This window comes from Vidua chalybeata, chromosome 1 (genome assembly GCF_026979565.1).
Source record: "Vidua chalybeata isolate OUT-0048 chromosome 1, bVidCha1 merged haplotype, whole genome shotgun sequence".
Classification (NCBI taxonomy): domain Eukaryota; kingdom Metazoa; phylum Chordata; class Aves; order Passeriformes; family Viduidae; genus Vidua; species Vidua chalybeata.
The window spans coordinates 20,131,987-20,138,469 of NC_071530.1; the positions used below are offsets into that span (position 1 = coordinate 20,131,987).

Here is a 6,483-nt window from a genome sequence, read left to right on the forward strand (position 1 = left end):
GTTGGCTAGGGCTGCTAGGGGAATAGAACTACTAATAATACACATAGTTCAGCAAAGAGCTGCTGTGGAGGGACCCAGTGTGAGGGAAGACTAGATAAATATACTAACTTCCTTTGGAGACTCAGATATTATTCTGTTATTTGTCAGCATGATTTCAGGTGGTGTTTACAAGAGATGGGATAGTTGAACTAATAGGCAGTGACACTGGCAGCTACAGAAGCAGTGCTGCATACGAGAGCAGATGTGCCTTGTCACGGGGATTTGCACAGGTGTGGCAGTACTACACACTAGTACAGTGGGCATGCTACCACTACGAGGTAACACTGCTTGAGGTGGTAACTTTGAGTGTATACATCAAGCTGGCCTTTGTTCTGTCAGCCTGCCTAAAACACAGTCCTTGCCTGTATAAAGACATCAGCTGACAGCTTCCTTTACAGTCCTGCTGTTCTCAATCATCTGTACGAGAAAATACTGTTGGTTTGGCTGTTGACTGAGAAAATACTTTTCTGTTTGGGATGCACTGGAGTCATCACTGATAAAATTTTCAAGGTTCCATTCCTCAAGAAAATGGCCATTCGTGCTTTTAGGTCTGATGTCTTCTTACAGTGGCTACAACATAGACTGCTCTGTAACAGCACACAATTCTAGCAGCTCGAAGAGGAATCCAGCCTTTTTCAACCAGAGGAAGCTGAACAGAAGGCTTCTACACTCGGCCACATTCCATGACGTTTTAGTTAAGTAGTCCTATCAAGTAAGAGTTTTTGAATTTCAATTTCTAGCCTTAGCTATAACTCAAATTGGGAACTCATCCAGGATACTGCCCAAGGCTGAGAATCTTAAACTGATGTGTAAAACATCTTCATAAGTGGTTAGTTTAGTGAAGAATCTATTTAATTTGATAAGAATGGAGCTCTTAAATCATGTATAACGGAGGACCATACATGAAACATTAAGCATCACAACAGCATAATAAAAAATAGTATCAATACAAAGAATTCATTAGTTTGACTACATATAATTGTACAAATATGGAAGACAGCTGCAACACTATCACTAAAACCTACCAAGCTCTCATTCTTAATATGGTAATTGATCTTATGAATATTCATGAACTATAACTCGTAGTGATTCCACAGTTCATTTGTCAGCCATGTGATTTGCAACATTGCCATAAAAATCCAGACTAGTAGAAAACTTCAAAGAAAACTAACAGACTGCAAATTTCCCTTCTTTCCAGATTGTCTCTTACTCCCTATGCAGCAGTAAAGTACTATACTGAAGATCTTGCGCAGATTTAAATTCATGTCCTTTTGAACAGGGAAAGCAACAGAACACAAGAGAAGTTTATCCTTTAGAACTCTGTCATTTGTATATATACTTTTTTCCTGATTCATCACAGTTTAGATTGAAATTTTTTGCTTAAAAAGATGGCACTTTCAATTATCCATAACTTATCTACTACAAACACAAACTAAAGATGAAACAGTAAAATTACTGAACATTCCAAGTACTGCACCTATAACTTTGCATAATGATTATTTAATCATGGCAATAATTCTTGATTACTTTCTTAATAGTTTAATATAAAGTGCTGGATTAATTTTTAATATAGGAAAAAAAGCCATTCTAATAAAAATTAAAATTTACATAGATAATAAGTGATTTCTACTGTATAATTTGAAAATATTTTTATGTCCAGAAGTTATTCATTGATGAAATAAGTCATCGTAGTTTGTTACCACAGTCTTTAACAATGTTTGTTTTAAGAATAAATTGTGGGATATGCACACAACATAAAATCACTGAAACCTTTGCTGAATTTATAAGACTGTAATGGGATTTCCCTGACAAAATCTGCGTAAGTGCAATATATGCCATTACAAAACCAATTTAAATACAGAAAATAACTCACTGGTTGGGACTGATATTTGCCATGAAAAATCCATCACAAAAGATGTATCAAATTCCCTTGAGACACTTTCTCAAGGAAAGAAAAAGTACATCAGCTAGATGCTCACAAATTATTGGACTTGAATCCACCAATTCACCTCATCTATCATATTTCTGTAGGGCTCCAGTCCTGCCAGTTACTGCATGATGTGCAGCATAAAGCATTTTCCTAAAGTGAGCAGAGCCTACACAGGAGCACATATAAATACAGTTTGCATTAGGCATAATAAACCCAGCCTACATTTTCAGCAGCAGTGAGTTTCAAAAAATTTCTCAGGAAGCAGCTGTACATGACTACAGGCTCGTTTACATGTAGTACTCTTATGCCAGTTTTTAAAGTGATATTTAAACTGGTTTCGCTAAAGCTGAAAAAAAAAGAAGTTTAAGTATAATTTGTTGTAAACTTCAAATTTTTGATTTTAAACTGATTAAAAGTCAAGACACCTTTTAATGAATATGAGTATGTCCACAAGGCACAGATATCTGTACAATTGATAGGGTGGCTGAATGGATGGTGGTTGGAAGGCTTTATCTTGAAAAGCATTATTAGCTGCCCTATCCTAGGTCTTTATAGGTTAAGTAAATGGCATTCCAAGCATCTTAAGATTTGAGGGACAAAGTATTTCCAGCATGCTCCACAGATAAACACAGTGCTGGAAATTCATTGCTTAGTCACAAAGCAAGATTAAAGGATATTTTTAATCTAAGTGAGAAGGAATAACAGGCCCATGAAGGAAATCTTGCAGGAAATAAGAGCATATTTCTGAAACAAAGCGGATGTTACAAGAACAAAGCAGGGAGACAGTTTAATGGGTTTCTGTTGTTGATGGTAGTGGAAAAACATGTAATCTCTGTAAAATAATCAAAAGATATAGGAGAAGAATAGCTTTACATGAATTGACTCAGATCTAAGTCATACACTCTGGTCTCTGATTAAAGAAGGCAATTATGCTGTTTTCTGACCTTGGAATCTATTAATCACTTGTGTTATATAAATATGTATTTGAATACAAACAAGTTGGCATAGCCCTACATACTGTCTAAGTATCTGAATCAATGGAAAAGTGTAAGTGGAATCATAGAACCATAAAGCAGTTTGGACTTGAAGGAACCTTAAAGATCATCTAGTTCCAACTGCCCCATCGTGAGCACTAGATCAAGTGAAACACTCAACATCTTCAGAATACCAAACATATGGATTTCTACTCATGTTCTGAATTCCCATTAAAGCACCAGTATGGAAGTCCTCAAGACAGTAAACAGAGCTGAAAGTCATCCCAGATGAAGTACATAGGCTTTTAGTGTTACAGAAAGTGTCTTTTTGCTAGTCAGTAAAATCTATCTCCATGAGTGATTCCATACAAATAAACAAGTACATATTTAGGGCTTGCTTTCAAATGCTGGAAAACCATTATATAAGTAAGCATGGAACTTGAATGAGTATTTTCTGCAATAGAATACATTTGGCAATGTCTTATGAAAACATAAATTTTCTTTTCCAAGACAAAATAAAACATTGCTATTAACTGTCAGAATTCCTAACAAAGAAAAGTTAGCTGAGTATTTTAGACAGTAAAGAAACACTTTAAAGGAATCACTCTAGTGAGTGAATCTACATGTGTGTGAGAGAAATACATTTCATAGCTAATGTTGCTAATTTTAGCTGTCACTGAACTTGTAGTTTAGTTTAACTTTCATAGCACTAAATTTAGTTTCCATTTTATTATGTCATAGCTTAGCAGTGGAAAAATCTTCTGCAAGTATTTATACTCAAGCTCTAGTTTTGGCGACCACAAATACATGCGAGTAATCAAAAAACCATCATGACCTCTTTCTTCCAGGTGATTTAGAACTCTCTGAATAGGGTATGATCTATATTCTCCACATTTACCGTATCCTTCTAGTAGAGTTGTTAGGCCTAATCTTCCAATACAAACCCCATGTTTACTTTTCTGTAAGTTATCATAGCTATCTCCTAATTCTTTCCTTATTACTGTTTCTATCAGTCTACCTTACAGAAAATTAGATTAGCCACCTTAAAGTACTCAGGAAACAAAGAGCTTATTTTAGAGACTGATGTAGTATTTGTGTCTTGCTATTCCTCTGGCATTGGTAATGTTTTCAATAAGAGATTATACAATAGAACAAACAGCAATTTCTAGCTCTTTCAGAACAACTTTTAAATTTTTTTTCTTAACATATGTAAAATGTGAGGAGTATATAATTGATGTTAGTGACCTTCACCCAGCACAACACTTACAGGGCCTTGTGTTCTTAGGGTGGATAAGCCTTCTGTTGTGAGCTTTTGCTACAAAAATCAGAGATGGACCTGCACATGTGCTATCTACATGACTACCCACTCATACAATAAACATTGTGCAGATAACTGACTATGCTTGCTTCATTTGAAGTCTTTCAATCTGTTGTAGTCAATACCATCTTAGTGAACAGTTTAAAGAGACAACAAAAACAGAAGTACTGTTTGCAATTACACTGATGCTCTCTGATGTGTCAAAACCATATTGCTTCTAATTGCAACTCCATTTCACTTCCTCAGAAATCTGTAAAGAGATAAATGTACCTCATTAAAGTCTGAAAAAACCCATAAAAACAACACAATGGACATTTACTGAAAGACAATAAATGGATAATTACAGAAAAACAAGTGATGCAGTCAGCAAAATATCTTCATCCTGACATTATGACAAAAGTGTTGGAAATAAAAGTGACCATATTTATATCCCCAAGAGGGGCAAGTCTGGTGTGTAAACAAGTTTCTGAAATTGAGCCAGGAGAATTCCTGTCAGTTCTGTATCTCTAATGATAATAAGCTAATGTTCTTTGCATTTCTGCAGTCTTTTCAATTTTAAGATTTAAAAGCAATTACCTGATCTTGATAATGCTTTTATGAGACAAACACACATTATGCCTTTATTAGCAAGGGAGATGGAGGCACACAGTTTTTCATTTGCCATGTAACGAGCTGCTAACCAGAACCACCAGTGAATCACTCACATTCTCTCTCTCTGTTGCTAATATTGTTTAAACTGACCCTAATGTCATGTATGATGATAAATGCCTACCTGGAACACTGCTGTGATGGTCCTACAAGACTAGTGAGAAGGCAGGGGAAAAAGGTAGAAACAAAGGAGAAATTGAAGAAAATGACCATTATTTTACTAGTTTTGCTTAAATTACAGGTCAAACATAAGAAAAAAATTATACATACAACCTTGAGCTAGAAAAATAGACAACTTTAGCTGGAGAGAGAAGACCAGGTCATTATCTCATTCCTCAGCTAAAAAATTAATGATGGCTCTCAAGCCGTTCCCTCTCATTCCCTTGGGCCCAGGCCGTGCCTCCCAGGGCCTCACGCGTCCCGCTGGGATCAGCCCGCGGGGCAGCGCAGCGCGCCCGTGCTGGAGCACATCCCGGACACCTCGGCTCGGGGATCCGCGCCTGCCGAGCAAAACTGCCCCCGCCGAGGCTCAGGGGCTGCCCTTGGCTCCGGGCAGCGGCAACAACCCCGGGCGAGCCCGGCGCGCCGGGGCCCGGCCAGAGCTGCGGCTCCGCGCGGGCTCGCTCACTAGATGGCGCCATGGGCTGCTGCGGGCCCCGGCCCCGGCCCTCCTCTGCCGTTCCCTACCCTGCCCTCCTCTACCATGCTCTGCCCTCCTTTGCCCTGCCCTTCCCTCCCCGCCTCTACCATGCTCTCCCTTCCTCTGCCCTGATCTTCTCTACCCTCTCTTCCGCTCTCCTGCCCTCCCCTCCCTTCATCTGCCCTGCCCTCCTCCCCGCTCCGCTGCCCTCCTCTCCTCTGCCCTGACCTCGTCTGCTTTTCCTGCCGCTCCCCTGCCCTGCTCTCCCCTCCTGTATGTGCTTCACCGCCATTCCCGGCTCCCCGACAGACTGCGAGCCCTACACAGCCCCACTGGCTTCCGCAGCTCCCATAGAGGCGGCAGGGGAGGCTTTGCAGTGCGTGTAGGGCAGCGGGGCCGCTGCTGGCGGGTGTGAGGTGCGGGCCCTGCAGCCGCCGCCGGGATGATGCCCCGCGTCGGGGAAGGCTGCGGGATTTGGAGCCCGGGGCTTAATGAAAAGGACCGAAGAGGGTTCAGTCTCCCCTCGCTCTGGGGCGCTGTTCCTTTCTGAGGCTCGGACGCCAGCGTGGCTACCCTGGCAGAGGGAGAGAATGGCCAAGCCACCGAGTCACCCCGGGGTGGGGTTGGAAGAGAAATCACACAGTCCAGCCCCTGGCACCGAGTGGGGCTGTGAATATCTCCCAACCTGAAGACTCCACAAGCCCGCAGTTCCAGCCAGTGTCAGACTTGGAGGCACACACCAAACCTGAGTTCCTTCGTTGTTCACAAGATACACTCTCCAATGGCCATTCCTCAGCCCAGTAACCAGAGTAATGAGAGACATCTAGAAGTACTCCAGGATGGGGAGAATCCTTCTTCCCTTGCTTTGCAGTTACAGGAGGAAACAATAGAAGCTTACTTGTCAGCTCGTAAGCTGGTCTTCAATGAAGCCTTA

General features: G+C 40.9%; 1 long non-coding RNA gene across 1 annotated transcript; it reads right to left on the reverse strand.

Moving 5' to 3' along the window:
• Positions 1-1,605: 1,605 nt before the first annotated feature.
• Positions 1,606-6,246, reverse strand: LOC128801510 (uncharacterized). The gene is made up of 3 exons (XR_008435199.1): positions 5,778-6,246; positions 5,034-5,063; positions 1,606-4,511 (listed from the first exon to the last, which is right to left on the reverse strand). It is a non-coding gene; the product is annotated as an uncharacterized LOC128801510 (long non-coding RNA).
• Between the last annotated feature and the right edge of the window lie 237 nt (positions 6,247-6,483).